Here is an 18,714-nt window from a genome sequence, read left to right as displayed (position 1 = left end):
GGGAAGGAGGGGTTAAAGAGAAAGATTATTTAACAGGTACCAAGTTATACATAGATAGGCCAGAATGTTCTGCTGTTCTATTGCACAGTAAGATGACTATGAATAAGCAGACTATGTTACATATTTTTCAAAGAAATTAAAGAAACTGTAAGAAGGAATTTTGAATGTTTTCACCATAACAGAATGATAAACATTTTAAGACACAGCATTTACCCTACTTGGACATTAAACATGGTATACCTGTATCAAAACATCATGGCATCCTATAAATTTGTATAATGTTATATGATAGTTAAACTTCTAAAAACTGTTTTGACATCCCATATGGGTGTCAGCTGAAGTCCCAGCTGTTACACTTTTTTTTTTTTTTTTTTTTTTGGACAGGCAGAGTGGACAGTTAGAGAAAGAAAAGACAGAGAGAAAGGTCTTCCTTTTTCTGTGGGTTCACCCTCCAATGGCCACCGTAGCCAGCGTATCACGCTGATCCGAAGGCAGGAGCCAGGTGCTTCTCCTGGTCTCCCGTGGGGTGCAGGGCCCAAGCACTTGGGCCATCCTCCACTGCCCTCCCGGGCCACAGAAGAGAGCTGGACTGGAAGAGGGGCAACCGGACAGAATCCAGCGCCACAACCGGGACTAGAACCCAGTGTGCCAGTGCCACAGGTGGAGGATTAGCCTAGTGAGCCGCGGCGCCAGCCCTGTTACACTTCTGATCCAGGTCCCTGCTAAAGGCCTGGGAAAGCAGTGGAAGATGGCCCAAGTGCTCGGGCCCCTGCACCCGTGTAGGAGACCAGAAGAAGCTCCTGTCTCCTGGCTTCAGATTGGCTCAGCTCCAGTCATCGCGGCTATTTAGAGAGTGAACCAGAAGAAGGAAGATCTATCTCTCTATCTCTCCCCTTCCCTCTCTCTGTCTTTAACTCTGTCTTTCAAATAAATAAATAAATCTTTAAAAAATATATATAATAGGGCTGGCGCCATGGCTCACTTGGTTAATCCTCTGCCTGCAGCGCCAGCATCCCATATGGACGTCGGGTTCTAGGCCCTTGTGCCCACATGGGAGACCAGGAGGAAGCACCAGGCTCCTAGCTTTGGACTGGCATAGCTCCAGCCGTACCAGCTTGTGGGGGTGAACCAACAGAAGGAAGACCTTTAAAAAAATAAAGATAATAAAAGGACGTTAACTTTTGTCCATAACTTTGAAAATTTACGTAAAATTGAATATTACTAGAAAAATACAAATACTAAAACTGACACAAGAATAAATTGAACATCTAAATAATCCTATAATCATTAAAATTCAATCCATATTTAAAAGTCTTTGCACACATGTAAAAATGTATCCAAGTATGCATAGCTTTATTAATGAATTCTACTGAGCATGTGAGAAACAATATGAACTTTAAACATACCTAGAAAATAGAAGAGGAAAACCTTGTCAACTCATTTTATGAGATCAGAAACATCTTAATATGAAAAATAACATAAAAGAAAAATAATCAGTCTCTCAGTATCACAAATTTGAAATGTTAAAACAATAACAAGTCAAATTCAGAAACATACAAGAAGTATAATAGGTATAATCTTTAAGGATAAAGATGGATTTATTATAGAAATATAAACCTGATTTAACACGACCAATCAATGAACAAAATTCACCATAGAAAAAAAAAAAACCAGAATGTAGAATAATGTATAATTGCCTTAACTTCACTCTCCTTGCCTCCATGCCCTTTGCTATTTAAATTCTCATTCACTCCCACTATACCTGATTGAATTTCCTTCCCTTTGACTTTGAACCCTGCCACATTATTTTCCCAGCAAATGGGATATTGGCAGACAGGAGGAAGAGGGACTTGCAGTTGCTATTAAGAGTAAGGCAACTTGCTACCTACTACCTCTGCCATGATTATTAGAAAAACATGTTTTTGGGACTGGTACAGTGGTGTAGTGGGTAAAGCTGCCACCTCCTGAAGTGCCAGAATCCCTTATGGGCTTTGGTTCAAGTCCTGGCTGCTCCACTTCTGATCCAGCTCTCTGGTATGGCCTGGGAAAGTGATGGAAGTTAGCCCAGTTCCTTAGGCCCCTGCACCTACATGGGAAACCCAGAAAGGGCTCCTGGCTCCTGGCTTTGGATCAGCCCAGCTCCAGCCATTGTGGTCATTTTGGGAGTGAAACTGTGGATGGAAGACATTTCTCTCTCTCTCTCCCTTTCTCTTCCTCCCTGTAACTCTATCTTTCAAATAAATAAATAAATCTTAAAAAAAAGAACATGTTTTCACTAACACTGTTTTCAAGGTGAGTTTGAAAAACATATGGGCAGGGACATTCTAGCTGACCTAAAGATTTCTTAGAATAAATGACTGCTGCTTAAAGCACCAAATTTCAGGATGGCTTTTTTCCAATATTATTACAGCAATAAGTAATGAAAATTATACTGGATGCTGCTTTAACAAAGAAATGATGTATGTAGCAATGGTTTGGGAACAGATGGTGGAAGGTCAGAAAAAAGTGTTATGACAAAAATACGAAGGTAAATAAATAAAAGACTGGAAAAATGATGACCTATGTTATATAGTAGCAAAACTGTCACCTATTATAATGTTGAAGATAAAAATTTTACTTAATGAATTCATAATCTTTGGAGAAGATATTTCACGTACTATCCAGAGCTTCAGCTTTTTATTTTTGTGTCATATAAGACAACACTACAGAGCAAAGATAAAATTAGGGGCCAGTGCTGTTGCACAGCAGGTTAAGCCATGGCCTGAAGCACTGTCATCCCATATGGGAAACGCTTCGAGTCCTGGATGCTCCACTCCAGATCCAGCTCCCTGATAATGTGCCTGGGAAAGCAAAGGACGATGGCTGAAACATGTGGGCCCCTGCACCCCTGTGAGAGACCTGGAAAAGTTTCCCGGCTCCTGGCTTCAGCCTTGCCCAATACTGGGTCGTTGCAGCCATTTGGGGAGTAAACCAGAGGATGGAAGATTTCTCTCTGGGTAACTCTGCCTTTCAAATAAATGAATATATCTCAAAAAAAAAAAATCAGAAGCAAACTGGTGTTTACAAGCACATTTTAGGAAGTATAAAAAGGAATCAGAACTTGTTAGTGTGAAAGATAAAGCTACTTAGCACCTTTACCACTCCAAGAATTAAACATTCTCAGAACATGATACAACCTGAGAGAAAGATTAAATCAAGATTGTGGTCATGTGATTAAATTTGGTCATAAAGACCAAATCAAGGATGTAATAGTCACAGCATTTGTTAAGAGCTACAAAAAAATAAAGTAGGACCTAGTAGATCCTTCTAGATGGATTTTTTAATGGCTACTATAAAACTTAAAGGCTTGATCCCATAGAAGCCTGATGGACCCAAAATGTCTGTAATTAATCCTGGAGAAAGCAGTAAATGCCTGAGAAATAACTGTAGGAGCAGCTTCTGATGAAAGGAGATGAGTGGAATCAAATACATAGAAAATCAACTACTGTTTGGAAAGGATCTCCATTAACAACAGTGTCACTAGCCTGAGCTGAAAAGGTATTAATACTGTTTGAAAGTCTGAAAGTCTCTTAGTCTCTAGTGGTCTACAGGCAGGAAATAGGCCATTAAAACTGCTTCTCTGCTCACCTAGCAAGCACTTTATCTAATGCCTCTTCAGAAGCCAAAATGGATGACGGAAAACGAATGCTATTACAAAAGCTGGGGGCGACACCCATGGAAAGTGGTGGGAAATTATTCTGAGACAGTAAAGTAGATTAATCCTGGAATATTTTCTATTTCCATATAGGGTTAGATAGCAGCCTTTCTCTAGTGGAATTTTAGGATTGTTATGGGCTGGTGACTGCTATATGTCTCCTTTCCCTTGTCTCAAGAAGACTACTTACGCTGGTTATCTTGTCCATGGCACACTTTGCCTATAAATGACAGAGATAATTTTACTTCTTTCATTTGTAAATCTTTAAGTCAAGAGGAGCGGCATCTTGATCCTATCTGAGATTCAAGTCTCAAGATGTCTGTTGTGAAGTCCTGGGCATCCAAGGAATGGAATGAGTATATTTTGCATGGGAAGGATTGGGAAGAACTATGGCCAAAGAGAGGACTCTTTTCTTGCACCTACTTCTCTATCTTCGCCTTTTTCCAAGAAATTCTGAAGTTCCTCCCATGGACAGTAGAGGGTGTTACCTTCCTTTTGAACAAGTGCTAAGTCATTTTACTTGCTTTGTCCAGAGAGGGATTCACAGTCAAGGCACAGATGATCATAGTTATAAGTCACTGAGTCCTGGAGTGACTTTTTATGCAATGCTATAGTAGCATTTGTTTACTAATAAATAGCCTAAATAAGAAAAATCATGGGCCAGCATCATGGCACAGTGGGTGGTTGGCACCACATACTTAAGCCATCATTTGCTACATCCCAGTGTGAGCACTAGTGGGAAGCTGGATAAGAAATGGAGGAGCCAGGACTGACACCAGGCATTCCAATAAAGAATGCAGGCATCCCAAGTAGTGACTTAACCTGTACACTAAGTACCTATCCTAAAAGACTGTTTTCTAACATCAAAACTGAACCATAACTATCTTCTTTCCAACTTTTTCTCAAATGTTGCTGGAGATCTTAGTCATATAGTAGAGAAAAGAAAAGAATGTATGAGGATAGGGAAGGAAAAATATAATACAGCCATCGTTCTCTCTCTCTCTCTCTCTCTCTCTCTCACACACACACACACACAGTGTGTGTGTGTGTGTAGAAAATTCCAAAGAATTAAAAAGAAAGTTTGGTAGAGCTGCTGAATGCAAAATTACTCTACAAAAGTAGATGTAAGGGTTGGGGGTGTTGTACAGCAGGTTAAGCCACTGCTTGGAGGTTAGCTCCCACATCAGCAGCTGAGTCAAGTCCCAGCTACTATAATTCCAATCCAGCTTCCTACTAATGTTCCTGGGAAAGTACCTGATAATCTATAGAAGGCCCAAACAAACAAAACATGCTATTTGTTCAATACTAAGGTAAAAAAAGAAAAAAAAAAAACTCAACTTAGGGATTTATTCACTCAGCAAAGACTGTGTACTGTTAACAGTAATCAAGGAAAAGTCCTCATACAATAATTTAAGATTCTCCTTGGATTATGATTTCTTTACCCATTGAAACTCATATAATGCCTGCTTGAACTAATCATCAAATATTCGTTTTGTTTGTTAAGTGTTGGGCTTGAGTTTGATTTTTAAATTACCAAACAAGGCTTCTTCCAGATATAACAAGTATGTTGGGCACGAAAGATATGATAGAAAATGATAATGTTCACTAAATTTCCTACTCCTATGCACCAGAAATAGTTTTGGCATGGTCGTTGATTATTGGCAACATTTAAAAATCAACATGATGTTTAGTCTTTTTTTAAAAGATTTATTTATTTATTTGAAAGGTAGAGTTACAGAGAGAGAGAGGAGAGACAGAGAAATCTTCCAACCACTGGTTCACTCTCCAAGTGGCCAAAATAATCATGGCTAGGCCAGGCCCAAGTCAGGAGCCAAGAGCTTATTCTGGGTCTCCCACTTGGGTGGCAGGGGCCCTGGAACTTGGGCTATCTTCCACTGCTTTCCCAGGTACATCAGCAGGGAGCTGGACCAGAAGTGGAGCAGCTGGGACATAAACCAGTGTCCATAGGGGATGCCAGCACTGCAGGCCTTCAACTTAACCCACTATGCCACAGTGCCGGCCCTGATGTTCAGTCTTATCATAAAGAAGAACTTTTGGATTGAATGTGTTTACTTTTTCTTTCGTAAAATTTTTGCATCCTGGTTTGTAGTTAGAAACAAGTCAGGGTAGGAGTTTGACACCGTGGTTAAGATGCCACTTGGGATGGTAGAATTCCATATTGCCATGCCTGGGTTCTAGTCCTGGCTCTACTTCCGATTCTAGCTTCCTGAAAATGCACACTGGTAGGAAACAGATGATTGCTCAAGTAACTGGATCCCTACCACCCACATGAGCAACCTAGGTTTAGTTCCTGCCTCCCAGATTTGTTGTCTCTACCCTTACCATTGCAGGCATTTGGAGAATTAGCCAATGGATGGAAGATCGATCTCTCTCTCTCTTTCTTTACCTCTCTCTCCTTCTTTCTCTGCCCTTCAAATAAAACTTTGGAAGTAAATAAATAAAGTTTATTTATAATAATTCTTTTTATTTCTTCCACTGTTACTAGAAAAATGTAAGTTCTTATACACCTTAGGCACACTGTAAAGATAGAGAAAAGAAATGCCCTCAACTAGATATTGATAGGAAGAGAAAGAGAGGATGAATGATTCTGGTTTATTGTTTACCTACTTTTCAGGAACTGTAACAGAGCTATGATTTTTTTTAAGACTTAGTCATTTATTTGAAAGACAGAGTTACAGAGAAAGAGAGGAGAGAGAGAACTTCTATCTGCTGGTTCACTCTTCAAATGGTCCCAATGGCCTGAGATAGGCCAGTCTGAAGCCAAGAGCCAGGAACTTCTTCCTGTTCTCCCATATGGATGCAGAGGCCCAATTACTTGGGCCATCCTCCCCCTGGTTTCCTAGGTGCATTAGCAGGGATTCAGATTAGAAGTGGAGCAGCCAGGACTTGACTTCATGCCCATATGGATTGCCCAGTGCTGTAAGCAATGGCTTTAACCTGCTGCACCACCATGCCTGTCCCTTGAGCTATGATTTTACTTCCTCTGTTCCTTGCAAGTGAGTAAATGCTGTTTCTTTTATTTGGGTGCTATCTAATACAGCATTTGATGATATATTTTACCTCTCCAATGCGATTGCACAGTCATTTCTTCATAGTTTTTGCTCTTTTATCTCCATTTGTTTTCTGCTTTATGCTCAGTCTTTAGAATCTTGTTTCTAATAGGTTGTGATTTTAAAAAGAAATGAATGTCCACCTGCAACATTGATATCTTTGCCTTCAGCTATGGCCCTTTAAGACAAGGCTTTTCAAAGACAGAATAGTATTCCTACCTGCTCCTACATTACAAAGAAAATAAAATTTAATGGTTTTAAAAGTGTGCTCTGCCAAAAGCCTGCCAAAAACATTAGCAGCTCAATGCTTTTAGCTTGTTTTCCCCATGAGAGAAGAAGGCTTAGGAAGGGAAAGTGGACCAAAATTCATCCTGAGTAAGAGCAACATGCATTTGTGGTTGTAATACCCAGGAGACGTTGAAATGATGAGTCAGACCAATAAATGGAGTTTTACTGTTATGGACACTTGGACACAAGAACCACATTTGCTCACAATTTGATTTTAACTTTGGCTTGTATTTTCAAAAGTTTTTATTTTTAATTGATATATTAAAATTTTATACATAGGGTACAATGTGTGTGACATTTCAGTACATGAATATGTTATACAATGTCCAAAACTAGGTAAACATATCTAGTTCCTCAAATGTTTATCATTTCCTTATGGTGAAAACATTCAAAATTCTTCCTTCCAGGTTTTTAAAACTATATGCTCAGTACAACATTGTTGTCTATAGTCACCCTTCTCTGGGTAGAACACAGACCCTCCTTCTTCTATTATTCTTCTCCTTCTATTATGTAGTACTCTTTAATTAATATTTATCCATTCCTCCCCAGACCTCTCCATACCTCCTAGCCTCTTTAACCATTATTCTATCTTAATTTCTATGAGATCAACATTTTTTTGGATTCTATGTATGAGAGAAATCGTGCAGTACTTATCTTCCTGTGCTGGCTATAGTTTGTATTTTATTTCTACTTCAAAAGAGAGTGACCATTCTTTTCTTAAAAAATAATTATTTATTTATTTAAATGCAGAGTTACAGAGAGGCACAGGCAGACAGGGAGATCTTCCATCTGCTGGTTCATTTCCCAAATGGCTGTAACAGCCTAAACTGGGCCTATCCAAAGCCAGGAGCCAGGCGTTCTCCCACGAAGGTGCAGGGTAGTCCAAGCACTCGGGCCATCTTCTAACTACTTTCCCAGACCATAGAAGGGAGCTGGATTGTAAGTGGAGCAGCCAGGACTGGAACCGGTGCCCATATGGGATGCTGGCACGGCAGGTAGTGGCTTTACCTGCTATGCCACAGCACTGGCCTCAAGAGTGACCATTCTTAAAAGGCAACAGAAACAGAACTGTCAAAGCTGTTGGTTAGTACAGCTTTAAACTTCTGGTTTGTACTGAATGAAACCAATGCAAAATTCTCATTAACTGGATAAAAAGTAGAACACAGTGAACAAATAGCTTGCTGAAAATTACATTAAACAAAATTATCTGATTTTAACAGTATCTGGAACACCTTGGAGCTCATTTCCCTATACCCTGCCCCAAAAAGAAACCCACAGCAATTCAAGTCCAAGAAAAATTAAATAATTAATAGCTTAATAAATAAATGACATTCAAAGAGGTAGCAGAGACTGTATTCCACTTATCTATCTCATTACAAAGAATTTTCCTTTTATATTATTTTGTATAAGCTTTTAGTGAGCTGAGTTGAAAAGCAGTTTCACCTTGCTCTGGGAAAATAAGATTCTGAAATCCCCAGTTGAAGAAAAGCAAATGTGTACAAGCCACCATTATTTAACACACGTTCTGTTTCAAACCTGACTAAAAATGTGAATAGGAGGAAAGCACAAAAGAGTCTATTCTTTGTGCCCATCTGAAACCAGGAAGTGATGAATCCCACTGGAGAGAGCTTGTTTCTATTTGGTTCCAAACCCAGTTTTCAGATGAAAGCGCCTTGGAGAGGTAGAGTGAAGCCTGGCTTTGTTAAGCAAATGGTCGGCTTACCTCCAAGGCTTCAACCAGCAGGCCTTGTTCTTTCTATGCTGTTCTGAACCAGTTTCAAGAGCAAAATGATGTTTCTTGTTTCAGAACTGGATACTATGAAGAAAATTTGGAAACCAAATAGTCCCAAGTAGATGTTCTTGCATGCCAATATCTCCAACACTGGCTTTCACATATAATTTAAGGTTGTATATGTCCTGAAATAGTTGAGTATGTTTATCTCTTGCTATAGCCTTTGCATTTTAAGGAAGCAGAGTCACTAACATTATGAGAAAGAAATAAAATTGAAACAGGATACCACATATAACAAGAAAAATCAGAGTAAGTCTTCTTTGTTATCTGTTTTAGAGATGGAGAGGAGACAGAGAAAGTGTGAGAGACACTTCCAGAGAGGTTGGGTAGTACCTAAATGAAAGAAATAAAGATTAAGCTACACAATAAAAAACTAGAGCATTTCAACAATATTCCTTCTTCCCTTTCTCCTGCATTTCAGGGTGAGTATTGACATATTAGGGCTTCTTTTGATTGTGAGTAATTCAACCAGGACAAAAAGGACCACCAGTGATATGAAGCCCGAGATTTCCAAAGCCTAGGATCATAAATCAGAATGTATAAATTAACCCAATTTCTATACAGAAAAACCTCAAAGTATAAGTCTGTATACAAATTCTTGGGTGAAAAATCTCCTTAAAATCTATCCAACTGTTTAAATGTAGCAAAGTAACGAATGGTCCATTTTAGTATGGAGATGATTTGATTTGTTATGTTATCTCCTATTTTCTATTAATTCATTTTTGACTTCATTGTCTTTTTTATTCCTCCTTTTAAGTTTCCCTGATTTATTGGGGTGCTTAGTCTAATAGATTCTTTTCCAAATTTTAGACAGAAGTCAGAAAAATTTATTATTCAGAATCTGCCTATTGAAAAACAAATATACGTATATACATATATATATATATGAATTGTATTTTCATCAGTTTAGGAATTTACAGCTATTCTGTTCCTATATTTGAGGGATTTCCTGAGTAAACAAACTTGAAACAAGTTGTTTTTCTGTATATTTTCAGAGACTTATTTATTAATAAAGGAAAGTTGGACTAAAATAATTTGTCTAGAACAAGACCAAAGAAACTCCTCATCCTCAGCTCTTGGATCCTGACTTACAGAATATGAAAATATTTTGTGCTTGTGAAATGATAAAACATTATAGGCATTATTTTCTCATCTCTAATTTCTTTTTTAGACAATTATAATTTAGTAAGCAATGTGTACTGTGCTTGAAGATTTTTAGTATTTTGAAGTTGATCAAACAAAGGACACACTGCTTTTCTGCTCCTTTTCTTAAAAATCTTAAGATCTTCTGAATTGCTTTCAGTTCTTCCTCATACTCTAGAAATCACTGCCTCATATGAAAACTTCACCTTTTCCTTACTGCTTCAAAGTTTTCTTTCTTACCAGGTGAATAGTACATATGTATTCAAGCTGGGAGGCACATTAGACAGCATCTCATTTACTTCCAAAGTTTTTCAAATGGAGAAATAAAGTCAAAGGATAGAACCCACATAATTTGTTAGTACTTAATGCAAATTATAAGGTTTCCATCATCTTTATGATGTGGGCTTCAAGTGTTTTAATGTTTATTCCAGGTCATTGTCTCACCCAATGCAAACATTCTAAGTGCAGACATGTACAAGGTACAAAAGTGACAACAAAATTGATTCAAAAGGTTGAGAAAGTGAGTACACATGTATGCATATGTATGGGTTGCCCCACATGGAGAAATACCCATTATGAGTGAGAAGCTGGCCAGAGATTGCTAGAAGGGAGTAGGTGTAGAGAAGAGGAGAGAGAAAAAACATCTGTGCAGCACCACCATCCATGATCTATGGCTAAAAAGAGCCCTTCCCAGTTGAAGGCCTCTTTTATGAGCTACAGGGTAGAACCTCTACAAGTGTGAAGCTACCTAGGAATTATATGGCACCCCCACAATTCCCTGTAGAGCTTAATATCCATATTTTGGGGGTGTCCCCCACTCAGGTCCCAGATGAAGCAGATGCATCCCAGGAAAGGGGACATTTTGTTTGATAAGCAGGAGGATGGAATTATACATAGGGGCTTCTAGCTCAGCAGACATAACTTGACTGTATGTCTATTTATCCCTTATCATTTATGCCTACCCATCATTTCTTAGAGTCTTGCCCATGATGCAGAGGCAGACTAAAAGTTAAAATCAGAGAAAACATAAGAGAAAAAAATTTTACCTTCCTCACTCACTTCCTCCCCTAACTCAGAAATTTGGTGATCTAAGTCATCACATTTTAATTGTGGGGAACTGAAAACCTGAGTAGAAACTCACTAGAGCACATATAATCCCATGCTACTTTTCACAAATCCCAGGTAAAAGTGCGGAGACAATCCTATAAAATCCTCATTTCCTTGCTCATGTGTATAACTCTGCTCTTTCATACAACACTGCTGTTTTTTGGTGCATTACAAAATTAATATTTTTGATTATCCCATTGCTACTTCTCTAACTTTTCAGAAGAAACAGGAGTATAAACTGAGTCAAAAAAGTCATAGCATTGCTTTCTGTTGGTACTAGGATCTTCAAAGATACCGATAATCACACTGTTCTATGCTCTTACTGTAATAAACCATGGGAATATCCAAAGAAACATTTTCGCATGAGAAATAATATGAGAGAGTAGAGGATTTATAAACTAATTGCTTAGTGAAGTGGTAGCAAACAAATATCTATGATATACACATCATTTTCATTGATTCATTTATTCATGTAATCAAAAGACCGACTGTGCCCTCAATGTGTACCAATCATTGTGCAAAGGAATCGATAGTGGAAAATTTAATAAAGTACAACTGCTACCAAGAAAGAAAAAAATTAAAATAAAAAAGCCTATCATGTTCAGTGACATTAGGAGATAAGTTCCAGGGGTAATGTCATACCCAAAAAACAATTCTAAAAAGAAGGCTCACTTTCTTTGGAATTTTGAATTGCCCAAATATGACTTCAATACCCCTGTTCTAGGTCTTTCTCTACCACCAACCTTTTTTTTAAGATTGATTTATTTATTTAAAAGGCAGAGTTAGAGAGAGAGAGAGAGAGAGAGAGAGAGAGAGAGATTGGTCTTCCATCTGCTGGTTAGAGCCCTTACTCTTGCCCAAATGTAGGACTGAAGTCCTCAGAATGTGAATGGAAAAATATGATCATAGTATAGAGGCATCAAATGCTTCCTTTCTTCATATAATCAACGTGAAGAGGTCAAGAATTATGAAAAAGTAAATTCCGATCTGGCTGAAAAGCCCATGAGAGTATTTCAGGCATGGAAAGCCAAGACGCTCTGGCAAAAAAAAAAAAAAAAAAAAACCACACACCTAAATGAAAGATCTCTGTGAGTGAGATCCCAGTGGAAAGAACAGGTCTTCAAAGAAGGAGGTACCTTTCTCTGAAGGGAGGAGAGAACCTCCACTTTGACTATGACCTTGTCTAAACAAGATAAGAATCGGAGAACTCAAGGGGCTTCCATAGCCTTGGAAACTCATGACTGGTGCATAGGGAGATTACTGATGCCATAAACAGGAGTGTCAATTTGTAAAGTCAACAACAGGAGTCACTGTGCACTTACTCCTCTTGTAGAATCTCTGTCCTTAATGTGCTCTACATTGAGACTTAATGCTATAACAAGTACTCAAACAGTATATTTCACTTTGTGTTTCTATGGGGGTGCAATCTGTTGAAATCTTTACTTAATGTATACTAAACTGATCTTCTGTTAAAAAAAAAAAAAAGAAGAAGAAGAAATTATCAATTCCCAACTTGACTCTCACTGGGATTAAACATGACAATAGGTCTGATCTGATTTCATCATCATTTAAAAAATCATCTATTATTTTTCACTTTATGTTTCTGTGTGGGAGCAAACTGTTGAAATCTTTACTTAATGTATGCTAAACTGATCTTCTGTATATAAAGAGACTAGAAAATGAATCTTGATGTGAATGGAAGGGGAGAGGGAGTGGGAGAGGGGAGGGTTGCGGGTGGGAGGGACGTTATGGGGGGGAAGCCATTGTAATCCATAAGCCATACTTTGGAAATTTATATTCATTAAATAAAAGTTAAAAAAAAAGAATTATGAAAAAGTAAATAATTTAAAGATTTTGTTACATAAATATTTAAATTTAAAGTGAATCAAATATATGCATAAACATTATATTAATAATAAAAATGATAAATTACAAAAGATTAAAAAATTGACAAAAATAAATGATATATGGGGCTGGTGCTATGGCATAGAAGGTTAAGCATCCATTTACAGCACCAGCATCCCGTGTGGGCACCCGTTCGAGTCCTGGCTGCTACACTTCTGATCCAGCTCCCTGCTAATGGCCTGGGAAAGCAGTGGAAGATGGCCCAAGTGCTTGGGCCCCTGCATCCACCTGGGAGACCTGGAGGAAGCTCCTGGCTTTGGTTTGGACCAGCTCCAGCTGTTGTAGCCATTTGGGGAGTAAACCAAGATCTCTCTCTTTCTATCCACACCCACTCCCACTGCCACCCCATAACTCTGCTTTTCAAATAAATCAATAAATCTGAAAATTTTTCACAATTGAAAGAAAAAACTTGCATATGAATAGAACAGTAGGCAGAGCACATAAATAATAATTTATAATAATTTGAAAAAGGAATTCACAAATCAAATAAATGTATGTCAATATCAAAGTAATATTAGAATTTCCAATATTTAAACAGTTTTTTTTTTAATATGGGTTTGTGATTTGTGCGGGTAAGATACCAGCATCCCATATTGGGGTGTATAAGTTTAATACCAACATTCAGCTCCTGGTTTCAGATTCCTGCTAACACAGATGCTGGGAAGTAGTAGTGATTGCTCAAGTAACTGGTTTCCAGCTCTTGGCTTTAGCATAGCCATGCCCCAATATTGCAGGCATTTGGGGAGAGTGAACCAGCCAGTGGGAACTGTCCATCTGTCTTTGTTTTGTCTTCCTCTCCAATAAAGTAATTGAGTCTTTGCCACCCAAGTGGGAGATCTGAATTGACTTTCTGGCTCCCAGCTTTGCCACCCCACTCCCTCCTTCAGGCATTCTGGAAATTCTGGAAGTGAACCAGCAGATGGAAGTGTGCTCTCTTTCTCTCTCTCTGCCTCTCAAATAAATCCTTTTAATTTTTAAAAATATAATGTTAGGTTCTGTTCTATATGTTAGCATGAGAATGTAGGAAAATTAATAATCAAACTAATAATTGGAATACATATAAAATCTTAAGATTATAAATAAATATTCATTTATTTATTTATTTGAAGGCAGAGAGTTGCAGAGAGGCAGAGGCAGAGAGAGAGAGAGAGAGAGAGGTCTTCCATCCACTGGTTCACTCCCCAGATGGCCACAACCACTGGATCTGGGCTGATGTGAAGCCAGGAGCCTGGAGTTCTTCCAGGTCTCCAACATGGGTGCAGGGGCCCAAGGACTTGGGCCAACTTCTACTGCTTTCCCAGGACATAGAAGAGAGTTGGATCAGAAGAGGAGCAGCTGGGATTCAAACTGGCGCCCATATGGGATGCCAGCACTGCAGGCAGCGGCTTTACTCACTACACCAGACCACTAGCCCCCCAAAATGCATAATTTATGGAATTACAACACTATTGTGTAGCTATGAGCATGTTACTTCATGTTCTCTGTGCCTCAGTTTTTCATCTGTAAAGTAAGATTATTTTTTACAGATCTATTTCTTTATTTGAAAGGTAGAATGAGAGAGAGAGACAGAAAAAGTAAGAGTAAGATCTTCCATTTATTGTTTCACTCCCCAAATAGCTGCAATGGTTGGCCTGGTCTAGGCCAAGGCCTGAGGGCCAGAACTCCATCTGGGTCTCCCAAATGGGTGACAGAGGCACAACCATTTGAGCCATTTTCTTCTACTTTCCTAGGCACAGTAGCAGGAAGCTGGATTGGAAGTGGAGTAGCAGGGACTCGAACCAGCATTCCAAAATGGAATGCTAGCACTGCAAGCTGTGGCGTAACCCTCTGGGACACAATGACAGCTCTGAAGTGAATGATTGTTTATATGGGAGAGAAAGAGAGAGAGAGAGAGAGAGAGAAAGAGAGAGTATACTTCCATCTGCTGGTTCACTTCCAGAATTTCCAGAATGCCTGAAGGAGGGAGTGGGGTGGCAAAGCTGGGAGCCAGAAAGTCAATTCAGATCTTCCACTTGGGTGGCAAAGACTCAATTACTTTACTTGAGAGGAAGACAAAACAAAGACAAAAAATTATGCATTTTTTACTTCTGTATGCATGTTTTTCACTTCTATAACATCTCTGCTGCCAATAATTTCAATGCTAAGCATTAAATTCTTAAAACTTTTTTCATGGATCATAAATAAAGATAATTATTTAAGATAATTATAAGAATTATAAAGAAAATGGAATAGAATAAGATTAATAATAGTTTTATGAATCATGTTTAATCTTATAAAGCAAATATTTTTAACTTCATTTGTGAAGTGAAGTGAATGGTACACAAAGATGATAAGGAGTTTCTTCAAGGTTGTACAGAGTAAGAGTTACACACAAATGTCTACTAAATGTTCAAAATATTAACTATGAAGTAACATGTATGTAGAGTACAAATTGATTTTTAAAGATTATAAATATGTGAAAGTACATTTGCACTTATAAACATGTATGTATTTTCATATATTAGTCATATCTATGGGTGTGTGTTTGTATGTAAACATCAATAGTAAAAGCAACAATAGTAAAGTTCACAATTTACTTACATGTTAATGAATAATGGTTATTTTTCATATCTGATTTCATGTAGTTTCTCAGCAACATATGACACTGTTGGATACTACTTCTTTTTGTTTACTTAGGTGAAAATTATTTAATTAGTGGGGCCAGTGTTGTGGTGTAGCAGGTTAATATTTGAGTGCCACTTAGAGTCCTGGCTACTCAGCTTCCAATCCACTTCCTGCTAATGGGTCTGAGAAGGCAGCAGAAGATGCCCTATGTACTTAGGCTTCTGCCACACATGTGAGGGACTAGAACACAGTCCCTGCCTCTTGGCTTTAGCCTAGACCAGTCCTAGCTTTTGGTCATTTGAGATATGAAACAGAAGACTGAAACATCTCTCTCTGTCTCTCTCCTAATGTCTCTCTCTCTCTCTCTGCCCTTAAATAAATAAATATTGATCTGCAGTGATATGGTCTGAATCTGTGTGTCCCTCCAAAATTCATATATTGCAGCCTAATCAATGTAATGTTAATAGGTGGGAGCCTTTGAATGTAAATCAGTTATGAAGGCAGAGCCCCTGTGGGTGGAACTAGTGTCCTCATCGAGGCGAACCCAGCTAGCCCATGCCATAGGTAAGCACAGGAAGAAGACAGCTATCTATGAACCAGGAAGCAGAACCTCACCAGACATCAAATTTTCTGGCAACTGGAACAAATCTTCTTTATTTCTAAGATTAGGAGAATAAATGTCAGATGTTTATAAGCTACCTTGTTTATGATATTTTTATAGAAGCAGGAAAGGGCTAAGAAAGAAGGTCCGATATTTTTTCTTTATTGTGATTTTATCAAATGTTTGCAATGTATTGTTAAATATTTTAAATAAGGGGACATATAGACAACAAGTAAATGCACATGTTTAGCAAAGACATTTCTTGCATCATTCATGTGTTCTGTGTACTCCTCCTTCATCTCACATCACTACTTCAATGATGACCAATTGTGGTGACTATTATTGAAGTATAAATGGCAGATGCAAATTATCAATATTGCATTTGTACAATATGATGCTTGATATATGTATTCATTGTGAAATGATAACCACAATCTGTCTAATTGATATAACTCTCACTATTACCTCATTGAATTATCCCTTTTTGGGTGATGAGGAAATTTCAGATCTATTCTCTTAGCAACTTTAAAAGATACAATACAGTATTATTAACTGTAGTCACATTGCTCTATATTAGACTTCCAGAACTTATTCATCTTGCATAATTGAAAATTTATACCCTTTGACCAACATGTCTCCAACACCCTCATCTCCATACCCCAGACCCTGGTAACCACAAATCTACTCTGCTTCTTTAAGGCCAACTTTTTTAGATCCTATAGATAAGTGAGATTTGTCTTCTATGTCTGTTTTTTCCTAGTTTTCTACTAAATTGTTTGGCTTTTATATTCAAGTTGTTGAAGTTCTCTTTATTATCTGAGTCCTAAAATTTTGCTGATGTTTGTTTTACAAATAGCTTTCTATTGTTCTTTTTCAATTGATGATGACTTTTGATGACTAAGCTTTAAATTTTTATGTAGTTGTTTGTCACTCTTTTTAGTAACAATGTTTTTAAGGTCTTGTTTAAAAACAGCTTCCATATTCAATCTATACATCTATCTTCTTCCTGAAGAAACAAAAACATTAATGCTTTTTAATATTATTATGCCCCTCAGACTTATATGCCTTTGGTATCCAATATTATAGTTCTACCTTTTTAAAATTTATTTTGAAAGGCAGAGTTACAGAGAGAGAGAGAGAGAGAGGAAGAGACAGAGAGAGAGGTCTTCCATCAGCTGGTTCACTATTCAAGTGACCGCAATGGCCATACTGAAGCTGCAGTCATCCAGGTCTCCATTGAGAGCAGAAGGGCAAAAGCACTTGGGTCATCTTCCAGTGCTTTCCGAGGTATACCAGCAGAGACCTGTACTGAAAGTGGAGCAGCTGGGACTCGAACTGGCATTCACATGGGATGCTGGCATTGCAGGGAGTGGCTTAACCCACTGTAGCACAATGCCAACCCCAGTAGTTCTATCTTAAACTCCTAAAAATAGACACTGCTGCAGTCAATATTTGTTTCTTTTTACTCATTTTTACTCACTTATTTGCTCTAAATTTCTGCTTGAATTTCAAATTTTTCTTCCAAGAATATTTTTCTTTTATTAAAATACATTTGCAATTTTGCTTAGTCTTCATCGTAAAGTCATTCAGAGTACCATATCCACATAATAATGTGACTAGTTACAAGCATATGAACTAATTTTTATATTTACATGATTATAACTGTAACTAGTAGGATATATTAACAAAGAAAATTTATTTTCACATCCTGTACATTTTATTCACTCTGCCTCTGGATAGAAACTCTACAGAGTTCCTATGACTTCCCTGGTCACTCTGGTAAAATACAAGGTTCCCCATCAATCATTAAACATGTAACTTCCTATAGAATAGCCATCTTCATTTAACAGGAAGTCTTGTCCTTCCTTTCCACTGCTGGGCTCTGTGGTATATGTGGAAAAGTGTGGTCAGAAAGGAGGTGATGAACATTGCTTCTTTCTTCCTCTTTTTCTTTTTTCCATTTTCCCCTCTCCCTTCCTAAACTTCTGAACCTTAAGAATTTAGGCTAATGGGAAGAACAGGAAGTCTGGAGGAGGTGGGCGGCAGGGAATTCTTAGTTGACCTGTACTTGATACCTCCTTCTTACTCTCTGGTGTTTTAAACTTACTTTCTCCTGGGTATTTTCATGGCTCACTGAGGTCTCCCTTATTGGTTGACCAAGAGCATCTTAACAACCCCTCAATGTGACTCAACATTAGCCAAGTTTCTTCCTGCCCATGGGCTCCTGATTTCCCTTTTCCTAGAGCATTTATATTAGGAAACATAATCCTACATTTTTCTCTGCAACTTTGAGATATAAATCTGCTCCCAGAAATGTAACCATCAAGAAAGACTATGCCTGTCTTTCAGTCTCTATGGGAAGGTAGGAGGGAGCTTAACTTCAGTAAGCACCATCAACAGCTTCCTCACATTAACCAATCCCCCTCCCTGAGTACTTTTTTTTTCCTCCTCTGCATTCTTTGTACCACAAATTTGAGTAACAAAATGCCCCCTTAGTACTTTCGCACTA

This window comes from Oryctolagus cuniculus, chromosome 3 (genome assembly GCF_051225735.1).
Source record: "Oryctolagus cuniculus isolate XC-2025 breed Fujian yellow rabbit chromosome 3, ASM5122573v1, whole genome shotgun sequence".
Classification (NCBI taxonomy): Eukaryota; Metazoa; Chordata; class Mammalia; order Lagomorpha; family Leporidae; genus Oryctolagus; species Oryctolagus cuniculus.
This window is presented reverse-complemented; position numbering follows the sequence as displayed.